At 37.2% G+C, this 20,940-nt stretch overlaps 1 protein-coding gene and 1 pseudogene across 2 annotated transcripts in view; one reads left to right on the forward strand and one right to left on the reverse strand.

Moving 5' to 3' along the window:
• SPPL3 (signal peptide peptidase like 3) overlaps positions 1–20,940 on the reverse strand; it is a 209,185-nt gene that overhangs the window by 113,950 nt on the left and 74,295 nt on the right. The window lies entirely within an intron of this gene.
• Positions 15,343–15,592, forward strand: LOC119519169 (annotated as a pseudogene).

The following is a 20,940-nucleotide window of genomic DNA, read 5'->3' on the forward strand; positions in this document are numbered from 1 at the left end:
CAGTATAAGCTGGAGTAAGTGGTTTATACTTTTCCATTTGACCAAAGAAGGGAATCATTTAAAGAAAAAAAATTATAATGCAGCTTTGGAAGGAAGGTTTGTGTCACTATCCAGTACTGCTTCAGAACTTGACTAAAATGAATTTCCTTAAAAACTTGCAAAATTTTGTGTTAGCATGCTGGTCAGAATTAATAATTTCATAAAGGAATTGAAAAGAAAAAAAAGAGAGCGAGGACTCAAACTAAAATCAGAAATGAAAGGAGGGACATTAATACCAACCTTACAGAAATAAAAAGGACTATAAGAGGGTACTATGAACAACTGTAAACCTCAAATTAGATAACCCAGATGAAACTGACAAATTTCTAGAAATACACACCAGCTACAATGACTCATGAAGAAAGAGATTTCATCAGACGTATAACATAACATTGAATCAGTAAACAAAACTTCCCCAAAAAGTAAAGCCCAGGAGCAGTTGGCTTCACTGGTAAATTTTAACAAAGAGTCCAAGAAGAATTAACACCAAACCTGCTCAGAGTCCTTGAGAATACGAAACAGGAGGGAACACTTCCCAATTCATTCTACGAGCCCAACATCACCAAAATACCAAAGTCAGATAAAGATACCACAGGAAAAGAAAATTACAGGCCAACAAACTTCATGAATATAGATGCAAAAATTCCCTACAAAATACTAACAAACTGAATCCAACTTTAAAAGAATTATACTCAATGATCGGGTGGGATTTATCCCAGATATGCAAGGGGTGGTTCAATTTAAGAAAATAAATATACCACATTAACAGAATGAAGGAAAAAAAAAAAACACACATGATCATCTCAATAGATGTAGAACAGGCATTTGATAAAATTTAGCACCCCTTCTTGATAAAAAAAAAAAAAAAAAACAACTCAGAACTAGGATAAAAGGAAACTTCCTCAACATGATAAAGGGCATATGTGAAAAAACCACAGCTAACATCATACTCAATGATGAAAGACTGTTTTCCCTCTAAGATCAGGAATAAGACAAGGATGCCCACTCATCACAGTTATCAACACTGTACTGAAAGCTCTAGCCAGTACAATTAGGCAAAAAATAAAAGGCAATCATATTGGAAAGTAAGGGGTAAAACTTTCCCTATTTGCAGATGGCATGATCTTATATATAGAAAATCTTGAAAAATCCACAGCAAAGCTATTAGCGTTAAATACACATTCAACAAGGTGGTGGGGTGCAAGATGAAACTCAAAAATCATTAGTGTTTCTGTATAGCAGTATTGAACAATCAGAAGAGAAAACCAAAGAAAAACTTCTATTTACAATAGCAACCAAAAGAACTAAATATCTAGCAATAAATCTAACCAAGATATAAAGGACTTGTACACAGAAATAGAAAACATTGCTAAAAGAAATCAAAGAAGACCTAAATAATGGGAGAACATTCTGTGTTCATGGATTGGAAGACGAAATATTATTAAGGTGTCAATTCTACCCAAAGTGACTTACAGATTCAACACAATCCCAAAATCTTTTTTGCCAATATGAAAAAGCCAAGTATCAAATGTAGATGGAAAGGTAAGTGGCCCTGAATAGCCAATATCCTCTTGAAAAAGATGAAAGAAGCTGGAGGACTCACTTCCCAATTTTAAAACATATTACAAAGCTACAGTAATCAAAGCAGCTACTAGAACAAGGACAGGCATGTAGACCAATGGAATCGAATCAGAGTTCAGAAATAAACCCTCATAACTCTGGCCAATTGATTTTTTTTTCATTTTTATTGAGATATATTCACATACCCTACAACCATACACAGTGTACAATCAATTGTTCACAGTACCATCGTATGGTTGTGCATTCATCACCACAATCAATTTCTGAACATTTTCTTTACTCCCCCCCCAAAAAAAGAGTAAAAATAAAAGTAAAAAAGAACATCTAAAACATCCCATCATCCCCCCCCTATTATTTATTTAATTTTTGACCCCATTTTTCTACTCATCTGTCCATATACTGGATAAAGGGAGTCTGAGCCACAAGGTTTTCACAATCACATGGTCACACCTCCAGAATGACCTCTTGGCTCCATTTGAAATCTCTCAGCCAAAGAAACTATTTTGTTTCATTTCTCTTCCCCCTTTTGGTCCAGAAGGCTTTCTCAATCCCACAATACCAGGTTCCAGGCTCATCCCCAGGAGTCAGGTCTCATGTTGCCAGGGGGATTTACACCGCTGGAAGTCATGTCCCATGTAGGGAGTTTACCTGCTGAGTTTGGCCAACTGATTTTTTTTATGAAGAAGCCTAGTCCATTCCATGGGGGAAAGAATAGTCTCTTCAACAAATGGTGCTGAGAAAACTGAATGTTCATATGCAAAAGAATGAAGATGCAGCTCTACCTGACACCATATTACAAAAATCAACTCAAAATGAATCAAAGACCTAAATGTAAGAACCAGGACTAGAAAACTGCTCAAAGAAAACATAGGGAAGCTTCTGTGGGACCTGTTAGGCAATGGTTTCTCAGATTTTAAACCAAAAGCATGAGCAAGAAAAGAAAAAATAGATAAGTGGGACTCCATCAATATTAAAAATTTTTGTGCATCAAAGGACTTCATCATGAAATAAAAAAGATAACCTACCTATTTGGAAACTACATATTCAATATGGGTTTGATTTCCAGGATATACTAAAAAATCCTACAACTCAACAACAAAAACACAAATAAACCAATTAAAATGGGCAAAAGACTTAGACAGCTCTTCAAAAAATATATACAAATGGCCAATAAGTACATGAAAAGATGCTCAACTCATTAGTCATTAGAGAAATGCAAATCAAAACCACAATGAGATACCATTTCACATCCACTAGAATGGCTATTAAAAAACAACACAAAATAACAAGTGTTGGAGAGGATGTAGAGAAATAGTCATTGCTAGTGGGAATGCAAAATGATGCAACCTCTGGAAAAGAGTCTGGCAGTTTTTCAGAAAGGTAAATATAGAATTACTATATGACTAGGCAGTTCCACTTCCAGCAGGCACTCAAACAGATGTTTGCACACTGATGTTCATAGTGGCATTAGTCACAAATGCCAAAAAATGGAAGCAATCCAAATGCCTAACAGATGAAAGGATAAACAAAATGTGATATGTACATACAATGGAATATTTTCAGTCATAAAAAGGAATGAAGTTCTGATACATGCAACAACAGGGATGAAACCTGAAGACATTAAGTTGAGTGAAATAAGTCAGACACAAAAGGACAAATATCATACGATCTCACTGATATGAAATAATTACAATATGCAAATTAATAGAGTAAAAAACTAGAATACAGTTTACCAGGAGCTAGAGTGAGGGTAGGGAATGGGTAGTTAATACTTAATTGGTACAATGTTTTCTGCTTGGGATGATGGAAAACATTTGGTAATGGATGGATGGTGGTGATGGTAGCACAACATTGTGGGTGTAATTAAATCCATGGAATTATATATTTGAATGTGGTTTAATGAGGAAATTTTAGGTTGCAAATATTTAGAATAAAATTTTGAAGACCAATAATAGGAGTATATAACACAAACAGTGAACTCTGATGTATACTATGGACTACAGTTAATAGTATAATTATAACACTATTTTATCAACTGTAACACAGGTACAACACTAATGTAAAGTACTGATAACAGGGAAAGCTGTGCAAGTGAGGTGGGTTACATGGGAAACTCTGGTATTTTCTCCATTTTTCTGAAAACCTACTTCTCCAATTACAGAAAATCTTCAAAAAATGGGGAAAAAAAGATTATACCCTGCCATTTAATGTTGATAATAGCTTTGGAAATGATTCTAGAAACAGTGTCTTGAAAGCATCTGTACACTTCTGAACTCTAGACTTAAGAAGAAAATTCCCAATGACTTAAAAAAATGGATGCTGTAGGTTAACGTTTAATTATTTCCTGGCAGTTAGCCTCTCCTAGTGACAAATCTATTTTTGTGCACAAGCAAAAAGGAGCCTAACAATTTAAGTCATTACTTCTAACAAGATAAATCAGAATAGTTGGAAAAGCATGTCTCCTGAGTCCCAGAGCAAGGGGGATTCCCAAGACAGACTGCACTGCCCTGTTTGAAGATTCTAATGAAATGTCCTAGGATAGTTCATGCTCAAAAGAGTTTACATCAGACTCAGGTACCCAAAACTTTATTATTGGTGCCAATAAGAGGCAGCACCCTAAAACTAACGCTTTTAAAAATAAGGTTGTAGTTAGTAAGTTAAAAATGTTTGTTATATTGTAGTTTACTTCATTAAGTAATCCTCAATGAGTGGAGAAAATGCATCTAAATGGAGCACTTCCCCAAAGCTGGGATTTGAGGGTTTCTATTCCTACCAATTTCCTGAGAGAAATCAACCACTTTCAAAGTATCATCATCTCTATGCTGCTGATTAACAAATTTTTTTCTCCAACTCTGTCCTTTCAATCTCAATAACAAATCTCCAATGCCCTAAGGGCACTTCCATTCATGCCTCAAATTCAACACATCTAAAACCCAACAGCTCTCACCACCATCTTGAGACATGTCATGTCTGTTACAAGCTCCGTCTAGTAAAACAGCCTCTGGTCACTGTTCCCTCCTCTCTTAGGCATCTCTGCATGCATCACTCTATTTAAATTAGTACTCTGCTAGCTGCTGGCATTCCATGATCAAGACCCAGTCCCTATCATCCACCAAAAATTGTATAATGGGAAGACAGACAACTAAGCAAGCTATCAAACTAAGCCATGACATGGACAGGTACAGGAGTGCTACGTCCAGCTTGAAGGCCTACATGAGAGTGAGGGTTACTGGGAGATTACAAGAAATTCTGGTGGGCTAGAGAGAGCAAGAGAGGCCAGAAAGCAAGCACAGGTGTAAGACAGATAAAAAGAAAGAATGAGCAAGAGCTGGAAGGCACTCCCACAAGGGTGTCTATGTGGAGACAGCGGGGTGGGATTTAGTGACAAGAAGAGAAGGCAGAAAGTTCAATTAGGCCAGAACATAAAGGGATATCAAACCTTCTAGGGATTCAAACTGTTTGTTGTTTTCACTGCTATCTCCTTGACACAATCTGGTTTCTGCTCCCAGTGCTCCACAGAACTCGCGCTCCCCAAGATGATCAACAATCTTGTTGTTGCTTAATGTAATGGACAGTTCAGTCAATAATCTTACTTTACTTCCCTCCCCAACCCCCACCCCCATTGCAGGATCTGATACCAGGTAGCCACTTCCTTTTCTTGAAACAATTTTACCCCAGCTTCCTGGACATTTCATATTAATGGGATCTTCTTCCTTTCTCTCTGGCTCTTAACCCTTCAGTCTCCTTTTAAGACTTCGCCAAAAGTTCTCTTACTTCTTACTCTACACATTGTCTCTGGGTGATAATGTCCAATCTCATGGCTTCAATTACCATTATAAAGGCTGATGACTCCTTACCCAAAGTAATAAAAAACAATCTTTTATTGAGTAACGTGCCAAGCTCTGTGCCAAATGTTTTTTAAAATTTATTATTCTTTTTTAAAAGCTTTATTGAGATGTATTTCATATACTACACAATTCTCCCATTTAAAGTGTACAATTCAACGGTTTTTTGCAAACTCACACTTACGTGCACCCATCACCAGTCATTTTTAGAACATTTTCATCACCTCAAAAAGAAACTCCAAACCCTTTAGCCACCACATTCCTCCCACCCCATCCCCACTCATCTCTAAGCAGCCAGGAATTTACTTCTAGGTCTCTAGATATCCCTATCCTGGACATTTCATATTAATGGGATCTTACATCATGTGGCCGTTTGTGTCTGGCTTTTTTCACTTGGTATGTTTTTGAGGTTCATCCATGTTGTAGCATATATCAGCAACTTCACTCCTTTTTATGGCCAAATAATATTGCAATAATCTTACTTTACTATCATCCACCAAAAATTGTCTAATGGGAAGACAGACAACTAAGCAAGCTATCAAACTAAGCCATGACATGGACCACATTTTGCTTATCAACTGATGGACATTTGGGTTATTTCTGCTTTTTTGGCTATTTTTAATTATGTTGCTATAAATATTCATGAACAAGTTTTTGAGACATATGTTTTTATTTCTCTTGGGTAAATTATTTCTCTTGCATAACTGCTGGGTCATATGGTAGCTCTGTTTTGTACATTTTGAGGAATAGCCACTGTTTTTCCAAGCAGCTGCTCCCTTTCACATTCTCACCAGCAGTATGTGGTTGTACAAGGGTTGTATGAGGGTTCTGATTTCTCCACATCCAACCTGCTTTACAATCTGACTTTTTGATTCTAGCCATCCTAATAGATGTGAAGTGGTATCTCATTATGGTTTTGATTTGCATTACCCTGAGGATTAATGATGTCAGGCACCTTTTAATGTGCTTCTAGGCCATTTATATGCTTTCTTTTGGAGAAATGTCTATTCAGATCCTTTGCCCATTTTCAAACTGGTTTATCTGTCTTTTTATTATTGAATTGTAAGAATTCTTTATATATTCTAGATACAAGTCCCTTATCAGGTGTAAGATTTGCAAAGTTTTCTCCCATTTTGTGGGTTGTCTTTTCACTTTCTTGACTGTGTCTCCAATTTTACAGATGAAGAAGCTGAAGAGTAGTGGGGTGAATCAGTCTGTCTTATTCTTTTACTATAGGTACTGTGTTTTGTATAATTCACTCTACTATGAAGAAATTTAAAAGACAGCATGGAAAACTGTTACATGAAGCAGCAACTTGTAGAACAATAACTCATATAATCCCATAATGGGACTCACTATTTTACATTTCTTTATGATTTAAATTTTTAAAAATAGCATTAACATTTTTAAAAATTGAGTTTAGGATCCCAGTTAACACACTACGAAAAAAGAAGTGATTGTGACTTCTGATTTGGCTATTTTTTTCCACCTATTTTTAACCAAATGGCCAAAGATTATGTTCTACAGTTAAATGTAACATCCCATCTATAGAATTTTTCAAGGAACCAAATTTAAAGACAAAGGTTTTCTTTAACTTCTAAAACCAACAATATTACAATTACATATATACTTTAAGATTTATTTAGTCATATAATCACTTCAATTGAGATCATCTTGATCCAGCGCCAAATGCTACTTTCAGGTAAATGTTAATTTTCTGGTTAATAACACTGTTTTTCGCGAAGGAAACAGCAGCGTCTCGTACCCAATTCATTTGAAAAGGAAGCTTAAAAAATTTAAGCAGGTACTTTAAGATTTTTTTTTTGGAAAGCTTAACTGCAGCTGGAGCTGAACAGGGTAAACAGGGTAAACGGACTCCTTAGTCCTTTCCCATAGTATGTCCCCTTCTCCATATGACACTACTTTAAATCTACCAATTTTTTTGGTCACTGAATTTGGATTACTAATGCCTTAAAATCATTTTTTAAAAGACAGACATGAGCTTAAGGTCAGTTTGATATACAAAAAATTTTCACAAATTCTTAATTAGTTAAATCCAGAATAATGAAGTTTTATTAAATTAACAGTTTTAAAAATTATACAATCAAGGCAATTAACATTCAATTTGAAAACCTATTGTAATACACTGAAAATGAAAGTTGTGACAAGGGCAGCCCCCAATTCAATGAAATGAATTTGCAGTAAAACATACCTGGAGTAAAACTTACACAAAGGTAATATTTTCTGTGGACTATAAAATAATTTGTGGCATCTATTTATTGAGCACCTCAGAAAAGTTTTTTGGGAGAAGGAAAAGAAAACAGAGGAGGAGAAAGAAATCCAAAAGAAATAAATGTCAAGAGCTTAATTCTTTTGTAACAGGGAATAGGTACATAGGAAGAATAACTCAGAATAACATCAACAGGATCAATGGTGTAGTAGAAGTCCTAGATTTATCATTAGGATTTTGTCTGCTGGAGTTTTAACCTCTACCTAGAAGCACTACTGTTCTTTATTCAATGGGGTAACATCATAACAGTGATACAATCATATTTTGGAAAACTAATAAGGTAGAAACAGTCAGTGTAGTGCTAGAAAAGACTGGAATCAAAGGAGACCAACTAGGAATCTTACAATAATCTTAGGCAGGAGGGACAAAAGTCAAAATTTCTATCGGTTATGATAAAGCCTAACTTGATCACCTAGCTTGATGACAGTGATGGAGAGCTAACTGGGTACCAAAATTCTGACTTGGGCACCTCAATGCAGCTGGAAGCCACAACCCAAGGGAGACCGCTATGGACCAATGCTTACTTAATCAACAAGTCCCAACAGCACCAGCAATAGCACTGTTCAGACACTCTACTTTCTTAATATGGAACTGAGACACTGCCATTTTTTTGGTTTTAAAAGACCCATCCCACTACCCCTCCTTCAAACCTCATCTCTTTGTTAGCAAAATATTTCCACTCAGCACTCAATCTTTGGTTTTATTTTTCTTCAACAGTTGGCACATTGGATATCAGAAGTTACTACGGTGAGCGATTAGAGCTGAGAGAAAAGACCGTTTGGAGATTCAACAAAGAATTGAATGCTGATTGCAAGTGCCGAGGAAACCAGGGCAAAAAAAAAAAATTAAGAAACTTGCCCAAGGTTATATGGATAGAAAGTATCACAGACAAAATGAGAACACAGGCAGTATCGTTTCAGTACAGTTTATAACCATTACACAACTCTACCTCTCAAAAACGTAAGCAGAAGAGTATGAGGGTTGAGAATAGGCCATTCAGTTTAAGACAGATCAAAGATGATTTTCAAGAGTGGTTTCAATGAAATAGTGGATAGAGGGAAAGTGGAAGTTTTGAGTTTCACATCATTTCATGAGGAATTCTAGTGCTAGAAAATAGGGACAAAATTTGTTTTTATATGATCTAATGATAGTATAAAATTGTGCCATTCTAAAGACAGGAAAAACAGGAGTTCTTAAAAATGGAAAGATTAAGGATAACCAGAGAAGAAGGGAAATGATTGTGTGGGCAAGATTCTAGAGATAATGGGAAAGAAATTTAGCTTTAGAGAGGAGAAATAACACCTCTACTGAGCTCAGAAAGGCCAGGTAGGCAAAAACGGGCTGAAGCAGAGATGAGGTTTTAGGATAGTACTCATACTAGAAGGTATTAATCGTCTCCATAAAACTGGATGCAGGTTTAGTGACTTGTATGAAGCAAAGAAGGTATGACAAATTCCAAGAAAAGAGAACATCCGGAAGTATCTTCAGCTAAAATTTCTTTAAATCCAAGGCTTGGGTTTCACAAATAAATTAACCACCTACTTCTAGAAAATTCACAATACAGAATTTAGTTATATTGAGTTAACACATATAAAAAGGGACACTTGAATTCCTTTCAAAGAATAATGAGTACCTAAGTGCAGTGGAAACCAGCCAAGTAAAGATACCAAGGAAAGACAACAAGGATTGGGCAAGCTGAACTGTCGAAGGCTGAAAAAGGGAGGTATTTTAAGCAGAAACGATGGGATATAAAATGGTATGAAGATGGACATGCACTAAAAGAGCTTGGCTTGAGGAGGAGCAACATCTAAAAAGATAATGAGAACTAGGTTGACGAAACATGTGTAGCAGACATGGAAGTGCCTTGTTAGGTGGTATAGTACAGTTAAGAGCATGGGCTCTAAGGGCAGTGTTTGTAAAAAAGTTTTTTTAAACTAAAAAAAAAAAAAAAATTAAAAGGGGGGAATTTCCATAACCTTGAGTCATGACAACAAACCGATGGAAAATTAAGAGTGGGTGAAACAACTGTAAAAGATTAGAAAACTACTCGTAAAAATCTCGAAGGAGTCTACACTCTGATTGCTCTAGCAGGTATCATTAAATCATAACTCCAATTTAAAGAAAAAGAAACTGGGAAATCATACACTATGCACTGTCCATGTTATTTATGCAAGAAAGCTGATGTGAAACCTCAACTAGCAGACCCACACTCAAAGAAAGGGCCTTGGCCCCACATTAAGTAGCAGAAGAATTAGTGTATTTATTTATTTATTTATTTATTTAATAATTTTTTTATTTTGGAAAAAATGTAAACATACACACCAGTAGAGAGAATAGAATTAAAACCCTCATGTGCCCACCACCAGCTTTAATGATTGTCAACATGTGGTCAGCATAATTTTTTATACACACACCAGTGCCCCTTACCCTCCTCCCCACCCAGATTATTTGAAGCAAATCTCAGCCATATTTTAATTTTTCCTTAAAGTGCATATCCATGAAAGATAAACATTCTGAAAACCATAACCACAATACCATTATCATACCAAAAGTTTAACAAAAATTCCTTAATATGGCAAATGTACAGTCCGCAATCGCATTTCCCTAATTACCCTATCATTTTGCTATATTCCTATAATTTTTTTATCTTCATTTTATTGAGATATATTCACATACCACGCAGTCATACAAAACAAATCCTACTTTCGATTGTTTACAGTACCATTACATAGTTGTACATTCATCACCTAAATCAATCCCTGACACCTTCATTAGCACACATACAAAAATAACAATAATAATAATTAGAGTGAAAAAGAGCAGTTGAAGTAAAAAAGAACACTGGGTACCTTTGTCTGTCTGTTTCCTTTCCCTATTTTTCTACTCATCCATCCATAAACTAGACAAAGTGGAGTGTGGTCCTTATGGCTTTCCCAATTCCATTGTCAACCCTCATAAGCTACATTTTTATACAACTGTCTTCGACATTCATGGGTTCTGGGTTGTAGTTTGATAGTTTCAGGTATCCACCACCAGCTACCCCAAGAATTAGTGTATTCATATGTTTAAGTTAAAAAATATTTAAGTGATGTGTGCCAGTAGGATCCCAATAGGAAAAAAATAGCATGTTGAAATTAGATACTTTGAGAAGAGATTAATATAAAGACTACTTTAAAAAAAAGGCCAGGGTGGGGGAGAAGACAGGAACACAGGCTCTTCAATTAGCCTAAGTACAAAATCAGACTCTGTTCTTTGCCATCTGTCTGACTTTGGGCCAGTTACTTAACCTCTCTAGTCCTCAAAGTTCTCACCCTCATAGAGCTTAGCACTCAATGAATGTTATCTGGTAGATGGAGTATTAATAACACAAGTTTACTGTTGTTGGGAATCTCTATAAATTCTTTGGCTAAAAAAAAGGATAATGAAATGAGAAGAGTAAGGAAAATTATTTTAATAATTCTATAGGGCAGTTGCTAATGGCAATAGCTAACTATTATTTGGCTTATAGTGAATAATTTTGATATTTAATCCTCACTACCACCAGTGCCGGTTTGGAAGTATTATGCCCCCCAAAATGCCATGTTCTTTGATGCAATCTTGTGGGGGCAGACATATTAGTGTTGATTAGGTTGGAATCTTCTGAGTGTTTCCATGGAGATGTGACTCAATCAACTGTGGGCGAGACCTTTGATTGGATAATTTCCATGCAGGTGTTACCCCACCCATTCAGGGTGGGTCTTCATTGAATCACTGGAGTCCTATAAAAGTGTTCACAGACAGAAGAAGTGCTGCCAAGAGAGAGACTTTGAAGAATGCACAGAAGCTGAGAGTAGAGCTGGAACACAACCTGGGATCAGTAGATGCCAGCCTGGCAGCTAACAGAGGTTTTCCGGATGCCATTGGCCTTCCTTTGGTGAAGGTATACTTGTGTTGATGCCTTCATTTGGACATTTTCATGGCCTTCAGACTGTAACTTTGTAACCAAATAAATCCCCTTTATAAAAGCCAATCCATTTCTGGTATTCTGCATAACAGCAGCATTAGCAAACCAGAACACCAGCCTATGAGATAATTAACTTTATTAGCCCTAATTTACATATAAGGAAACTAAGGAACAGAGAGGTGAACTTGCTCAAGGAATATAAGGAAAAGGCATACCTATACTTAGTGCAGCAGATGCCAGGACTGGCCATGGATGAAACTCCACAAGAGGAAAACATATAATTTATATCTGTGTTTTGATTATATTGAATATAGTTCAATACAACTATATTGAAGGCAATCTGTTAACTGCCTCAAAATCAATAAGCTGTAAAGCATAAGGCTTCCAAACAATATGTTCAAAAGTAAAAGCTTTTAGGGTTCTGAAAGTTGTTATTGATTTATTTTTTGTTGCTGTCTTGAAAATTTTAACATTACCTTTTATTCTATTTCTTACACACTTTGAAATGAATCCAGGACAAGGGATGCCGAGACTGACTTCAGAATCTGAATAATGTTCTAGTTACAGCATGTTAAACATGGCCAACATTTCTCACTTCAATGTAAAGGGCAATTTACTGTGCAGATTTCGTTTGATAAAAGTCAGCTCCTCCTGTGACACCCCTACCCAAATGAAGAAAGTTTTGTTGCTGTTCTTCCCTGAAATTATAAATACATGTTTACTCTATAGTCATATTTGTATTCCAAGTTCCCCCAGTCCTGCTCTAGAAAGAAATGCACTGCGCTTATTTCACAAGTGCCCTGATTACTCTGTGGATTTAGTGACTCTGAGGGAACAGAAGTGGTAAGACAATAAAATCAGTCACAGCTGGGCTAATATCCTAAAGCAAAAACAAGGGTGACAATACATAGATATTTGTCGAACTGGAGTATCACTCAAAAAACACTTCAACAGTGTTTCCCAAAGCAGGTTCTATAGGACAACACTTTCTTAGGCAATTTTCAAGTTTTACATGACTAAAAGAAGCGATAGAAAAGTAGGTTTGGTAAATGCCAAGCTGAACAAAGTTAACTATTGGACTTTATGTGAGAAGTGCCATTATCCGATACTTTAATTGCATTAATTTAGTCCTCATTACCACCCTGTGAAATAGGCAACTTTTATTTTCCCTAATTTCTATATGAGAAAATCAATGGACAGAGAGGTGAAATAACTTACTCAATGTTACAAAGCCAGTAAGGTACAAAATTTGGATTCAAATTCAGACAGATTGAATCCAGAGTTCTAAAGTATCCTGCTAGATCTCTCCAAAGAACAGATACTTAGCTGTCTGGAGGGGACTCTTCTGTCTGAAGCAATAATGAGAATATTCAATACCCTTGTTTTTTTGGTTGTTTTTTTTTTGTTTGTTTGTTTGTTTGTTTTCAGAGATATTCACAAAGGTCTTTAACTGGAATTAGTCCACTTTCACTCTTCTAACTAGATTCAGATCAAATAACAAACCTAGAGGACTCCAGGAGGAAAAAAAGAACACATATACTATTAGAAAATGAAACAAGAATAAGAAACACTGGGTGATTTTACTTACAAATTTTCTAAACAACCTTGACAAAAATTGAAACAATCATAAAATGATTGTCAAAATAAAAAAGCTACACTAAGACTACTTCTAGCTGGCAGCTATAAAGGGCATCAGCTCTGTTCTATAGTTGGAGATTTCTGGCACTAGTGAGAATGCTTTCAGAGGAAACAACTTGATTAGCAAGAGTTGAATTCTTGGTTAGAGTTTGAATTAAAGTATTTTAAAAGCTTGACTTACATGGATTTCCCAAACTTTCAGTTTTCTACTACACATGGGTGCCACAAACAACCAAATGAATATTTACTGGCCTCCCATTAATAATAAACCTGAGAGAATTGAATCTTAGAACATAGCCTAACATGGACACAATAATTGTAATAGTCCCTCGATTGTAAGCTCTTATAGCAGTTAACTCTATCCCTGAATTGTAAGGCCTATCTCTAAACTTTGAGATGCTGATCCCCTAGCGTAAGTTGTCACAAACACTGGGACTGGCGGTTTGATGTGCTGAGCCCTCGAGCATGGGACTTGCCCTTATGAAGCTCATTACCACAAAGGAGAGTCTAAAGTTGTATGTAATGGTGCCTAAGAGTCTCCTCCTGAGTACCTCTTTGTTGCTCAGATGTGGCCCTCTCTCTCTCTAACTGAGCCATCTCGACAGGTGAACTCGCTGCCCTCCCCCCTACGTGGGACCCGACTCCCAGGGGTGTAAATCTCCCTGGCAACGCAGAGTATGACTCCCGGGGATGAATGTGGACCCGGCATCGTGGGACTGAGAGTATCTTCTTGACCAAAAGGGGGATGCAAAATGAGACGAAACAGTTTCAGTGGCTGAGAGATTCCAAATGGAGTCGAGAGGTCACTCTCGTGGACATTCTTATGCACTATATAGATAACACCTCTGAGGCTTTAATGTATTGGAATAGCTAGAAGTAAATACCTGAAACTACCAAACTCCAACCCAGCAGTCTGGACTCCTGAAAACAATTATATAATAATGTAGATTACAAGGGGTGACAGTGTGATTGTGAAGACCTTGTGGATCACACCCCCTTTATCTAGTGTATGGATGAGTGGAGAAATGGGGATAAAAACTAAAGGACAAATGGGGTGGAATGGGGGGATGATTTGGGTGTTTTTTTTTCACTTTTATTTTTTATTCTTGTTCTGGTTCTTTCTGATGTAAGGAAAATGTTCAGAGATAGATTGTGGTGATGAACGCATAACTATGTTATCATACTGTGGACAGTGGATTGTATATCATGGATGATTGTATGGTGTGTGAATGTTATTTCAATAAAACTGAATTTAAAAAAAAAAAAAAAAATAATAAACCTGAGAAAAATCTTTTAAAACGGAGTAATTCTTTTAAAAAGATCCAAGCAACTAAACAAAGCTCTTAGCCAAAAGGCCTATGAGACCAAGAAATAAAACTGCTGCTACAGTAACAATAACAATAATCAATAGTCGTGGAGCTCTTGTTACACACTAGGCATTGTACTAACCATTTTACGTTTAACTCTTTTCATTTTCACACATACCTTTGAGAAAGGTACTATCATTATCATCTCTAGAGATGAGGATATTGAAGCAAAGAGATTAACTAACTTGCTAGAAATCATATAGCTACAAGGAAGAAGAGCTAGAATTTTAACCCAGCTAGTAATGGCTGCAGATCCAAAGTTCATGCTCTTAAGTCATTTTATAATATTCCCTTTCAACTTTGCTTGTTTCCCAACCTCAGCCCAGATCATTAAGATGTATCATGGACCAAAATGCACTTTCTAAAAGCTAATGGGAAACAAAGCACACATGGAGCATGAATTTAAAATGGCTGAAATCATGCAAAGTATGTTCTCTGACTATAATGAATTAAATTAAAAATCAACCACAGAAAGAAATCTGTGAACTCCCCAAATAGTTGGAAATTAAAGAACACACTTCTAAATAGCCTATGGGTCAAATAAGAGATCAAAGGGTAATTAGAAAATATCTTGACCCGAATGAAAATGAAAATACAACATACATCTTTTTTCAGCAGTGATGACCTCCCCACGAGAACATGCCTCTCGCAAAGGACCCTTCATCCCTCTCCAGAAGAGGAGAAGAGGAAACACAAGAAGCGCCTGGTGCAGAGCCTCAATTCCTACTTCATGGATGTGAAATGCCCAGGATGCTATAAAATCACCACGGTCTTTAGCCATGCACAGACACTAGTTTTATGTGTTGGATCTTCCACCATCCTCTGCCAATCTACTGGAGGAAAAGCAAGGCTTACAGAAGAATGCTCCTTCGGAAGGAAGCAACACTAAAATCACCCTGAAGCAAGATGAGTGGGACACCATCCCAATAAACATTCTGGATTAAAAAATATACATGTATCAAAAATTGTGGGACACAGCTAAAGCAGTGTTTAGAGGGAAATTTACAGCATTACATGATTATATTGGAAAAGAAAAAAGCTTTCAAATCAATGATCTAAACTTCCACCTCAGGAAACCAGAAAAAAATAAACCCAAAGCAAGTAAAAGGAAGGAAACAGTAAAGAGTAGAAAGCAATGAAACCGAAAACTAGCAAAACATGTTTTTTGTAGAAATCAACAAGCTAATTCTAAAATTTTAATGGAAACCAAGGAACTAGCACAGCCAAAATGATTTTGGAGGGGAAAAAAAGTTGAAAGATGCATACCAACCGATTTTAAGACTTACTATTAAGTAAGCTTATAGTAATAAGCTACAGAATTCAAGACAGTGTGAGGTTGATGTAAGAGCAGACATACTGTTCAACACAACACAACAGAGTCTAGAAATGAATCCACATACTTATGATACACTGATTTCAACAAAGGTGCCAAGAGGAAAGGCACAGTATTTTAAACAAATACTGTTAAACAGCTGGACATCCACATGAAAAATCAACCAAAAAACCCCACATGGTATTCAAAAATTAACTCAAAATGGACACAGACCTAAATGTAAAACTAAAATCCATAAAACCTCTAGAAGAAAACATAGGAAAAAAATCTTTGTGACACTCGGTTAAAGATTTCTTAAGATACAAAATGCACAAATCATGAAGATGATAACTCTGACTTCGCCAAAATAAAAACTTCTATTCTTTGAAAGACACTCAAGTAAATAAAAAAAAGACAAGTCAGACTATGAGAAAACACTCTACAATTAAATTTATATGTATTTATATAGATGACTCTCCTAACTCAATAATAATAAAACAATCTAATTTTTAAAATGAGCAAGACTTAGACACTTAACCAAAAAAAGAGATACAGGTGGCAAGTAAGTACATGAAAAGATGCTCAACCATCATTAGTCATAAGGAAGATGAAAACAGACCCGTACCAAATGACCCAAGAGAAATGAAATATATGTTCACACAAAATCCTGAATGTCAATATTGATAGCTACTTTATTCAGAACTGCCAAAAACTGGAAACAACCCAAATGTCCATCAACTAGTAAACTGGATAAAGATATTCTGGTATCTTTATACAATGAAATACTAATTCAGCAACAAAAAAATATGAATTACTGATAGCTGCAACATGGATAAATCTCAAACGCATCATCCCAAGTAAAAGAAGCCAGATTCAAAAGACTACAAACACGATCCCATTTATGTGACATTCTGGAAAAGAAAAATCTAAAGAAATCTTGCCAGGGGCTGGGGCTGGGAGGAGGGGACTGGTTACAAAAAGACCTGAGAATGGAGGCGGGGCAAGATGGCAGACTGGTGAGCTGTATGTTTTAGTTACTCCTCCAGGAAAGTAGGTAAAAAGCCAGGAACTGCGTGGACTGGACACCACAGAGCAATCTGTCTTTGGGCATACTTCATACAACACTCATGAAAACGTGGAACTGCTGAGATCAGCGAAATCTGTAAGTTTTTGCGGCCAGGGGACCCGCGCCCCTCCCTGCCAGACTCAGTCCCGGGGGAGGAGGGGCTGTCAGCTCCAGGAAGGAGAAGGGAGAATTGCAGTGGCTGCTCTTATCGGAAACTCATTCTACTGATTCAAACTCCAACCATAGATAGACTGAGACCAGACACCAGAGACTCTGAGAGCAGCCAGCCCAGCAGAGAGGAGACAGGCATAGAAAAAAAAACAACACGAAAAACTCCAAAATAAAAGCAGAGGATTTTTGGAGTTCTGGTGAACACAGAAAGGAGAAGGGCGGAGATCAGGCCTTGAGGCGCATATGCAAATCCCGAAGCAAGGCTGATCTCTCTGCCCTGTGCACCTTTCCTTAATGGCCCTGGTTGCTTTGTCTATTAGCATTTCAATAACCCATTAGATCTCTGAGGAGGGCCGTTTTTTTTTTTTTTTTTTTTTTAAATCCTTTTTGCTTTTTCTAAAACAATTACTCTAAGAAGCTCAATACAGAAAGCTTCAAAGAATTGAAATTTGGGCACGTCAAGTCAAGAGCAGGACTAAGAGAGCTCTGAGACAAAAGGCAATAATCCAGTGGCTGAGAAAATTCACTAAACAACACAACTTCCCAAGAAAAGGGGGGTGTCCGCTCACAGCCACCATCCTGGTGGACAGGAAACACTCCTGCCCATCGCCAGCCCCATAGCCCAGAGCTGCCCCAGACAACCCAGTGTGACGGAAGTGCTTCAAATAACAGGCACACACCACAAAACTGGGCGTGGACATTAGCCTTCCCTGCAACCTCAGCTGAATGTCCCAGAGCTGGGAAGGGGGAGCAGTGTGAATTAACAGAGCCCCATTCAGCCATCATTTCAGCAGACTGGGAGCCTCCCAACACAGCCCAGCAGCCCAGAACTGCCCTGGGGGGACGGCACTCACCTGCGACATAGCACAGTCATCCCTCAACAGAGGACCCGGGGTGCACAGCCTGGAAGAGGGGCCCACTTGCAAGTCTCAGGAGCCATACGCCAATACCAAAGACTTGTGGGTCAGTGGCAGAGACAAACTGTGGCAGGACTGAACTGAAGGATTAGACTATTGCAGCAGCTTTAAAACTCTAGGATCATCAGGGAGATTTGACTGTTAGGGCCACCCCCCCCTCCCCGACTGCCCAGAAACACGCCCCACATACAGGGCAGGCAACACCAACTACACACGCAAGCTTGGGACACCAATTGGGCCCCACAAGACTCACTCCCCCACTCACCAAAAAGGTTAACCAGGGGAGATCTGGCTTGTGGAGAACAGGTGGCTCGTGGACGCCACCTGCTGGTTAGTTAGAGAAAGTGTACTCCACGAAGCTGTAGATCTGATAAATTAGAGATAAGGACTTCAACTGGTCTACAAACCCTAAAAGAACCCTATCAAGGTCAGCAAATGCCACGAGGCCAAAAACAACAGAAAATTATAAAGCATATGAAAAAACCAGACGATATGGATAACCCAAGCCCAAACACCCAAATCAAAAGACCAGAAGAGACACACCTAGAGCAGCTACTCAAAGAACTAAAGATGAACAATGAGACCATAGTACGGGATATGAAGGAAATCAAGAAGACCCTAGAAGAGCATAAAGAAGACGTTGCAAGACTAAATAAAAAAATGGATGATCTTATGGAAATTAAAGAAACTGTTGACCAAATTAAAAAGATTCTGGACACTCATAGTACAAGACTAGAGGAAGTTGAACAACGAATCAGTGACCTGGAAGATGACAGAATGTAAAATGAAAACATAAAAGAAAGAATGGGGAAAAAAATTGAAAAACTCGAAATGGACCTCAGGGATATGATAGATAATATGAAACGTCCGAATATAAGACTCATTGGTGTCCCAGAAGGGGAAGAAAAGGGTAAAGGTCTAGGAAGAGTATTCAAAGAAATTGTTGGGGAAAACTTCCCAAATCTTCTAAACAACATAAATACACAAATCATAAATGCTCAGCGAACTCCAAATAGAATAAATCCAAAAAAACCCACTCCGAGACATATACTGATCACACTGTCAAACATAGAAGAGAAGGAGCAAGTTCTGAAAGCAGCAAGAGAAAAGCAATTCACCACATACAAAGGAAACAGCATAAGACTAAGTAGTGACTACTCAGCAGCCACCATGGAGGCGAGAAGGCAGTGGCACGATATATTTAAAATTCTGAGTGAGAGGAATTTCCAGCCAAGAATACTTTATCCAGCAAAGCTCTCCTTCAAATTTGAGGGAGAGCTTAAATTTTTCACAGACAAAGAAATGCTGAGAGAATTTGCTAACAAGAGACCTGCCCTACTGGAGATACTAAAGGGAGCCCTACAGACAGAGAAACAAAGACAGGACAGAGAGACTTGGAGAAAGGTTCAGTACTAAAGAGATTCGGTATGGGTACAATAAAGGATATTAATAGAGAGGGAAAAATATGGCAAACATAATCCAAAGGATAAGATGGCCGATTCAAGAAATGCCTTCACGGTTTTAACGTTGAATGTAAATGGATTAAACTCCCCAATTAAAAGATATAGATTCGCAGAATGGATCAAAAAAAATGAACCATCAATATGTTGCATACAAGAGACTCATCTTAGACACAGGGACACAAAGAAACTGAAAGTGAAAGGATGGAAAAAAATATTTCATGCAAGCTACAGCCAAAAGAAAGCAGGTGTAGCAATATTAATCTCAGATAAAATAGACTTCAAATGCAGGGATGTTTTGAGAGACAAAGAAGGCCACTACATACTAATAAAAGGGGCAATTCAGCAAGAAGAAATAACAATCGTAAATGTCTATGCACCCAATCAAGGTGCCACAAAATACATGAGAGAAACATTGGCAAAACTAAAGGAAGCAAATGATGTTTCCACAATAATTGTGGGAGACTTCAACACATCACTCTCTCCTATAGATAGATCAACCAGACAGAAGACCAATAAGGAAATTGAAAACCTAAACAATCTGATAAATGAATTAGATTTAACAGACATCTACAGGACATTACATCCCAAATCACCAGGATACACATACTTTTCTAGTGCTCACGGAACTTTCTCCAGAATAGATCATATGCTGGGACATAAAACAAGCCTCAATAAATTTAAAAAGATTGAAATTATTCAAAGCACATTCTCTGACCACAATGGAATACAATTAGAAGTCAATAACCATCAGAGACTTAGAAAATTCACAAATACCTGGAGGTTAAACAACACACTCCTAAACAATCAGTGGGTTAAAGAAGAAATAGCAAGAGAAATTGCTAAATATATAGAGACGAATGAAAATGAGAACACAACATACCAAAACCTATGGGATGCAGCAAAAGCAGTGCTAAGGGGGAAATTTATAGCACTAAACGCATATATTAAAAAGGAAGAAAGAGCCAAAATCAAAGAACTAATGGATCAACTGAAGAAGCTAGAAAATGAACAGCAAACCAATCCTAAACCAAGTACAAGAAAAGAAATAACAAGGATTAAAGCAGAAATAAATGACATAGAGAACAAAAAAACAATAGAAAGGATAAATATCACCAAAAGTTGGTTCTTTGAGAAGATCAACAAGATTGACAAGCCCCTAGCTAGACTGACAAAATCAAAAAGAGAGAAGACCCATATAAACAAAATAATGAATGAAAAAGGTGACATAACTGCAGATCCTGAAGAAATTAAAAAAATTATAAGAGGATATTATGAACAACTGTATGGCAACAAACTGGATAATGTAGA

This window comes from Choloepus didactylus, chromosome 23 (assembly GCF_015220235.1).
Source record: "Choloepus didactylus isolate mChoDid1 chromosome 23, mChoDid1.pri, whole genome shotgun sequence".
Classification (NCBI taxonomy): Eukaryota; Metazoa; Chordata; class Mammalia; order Pilosa; family Megalonychidae; genus Choloepus; species Choloepus didactylus.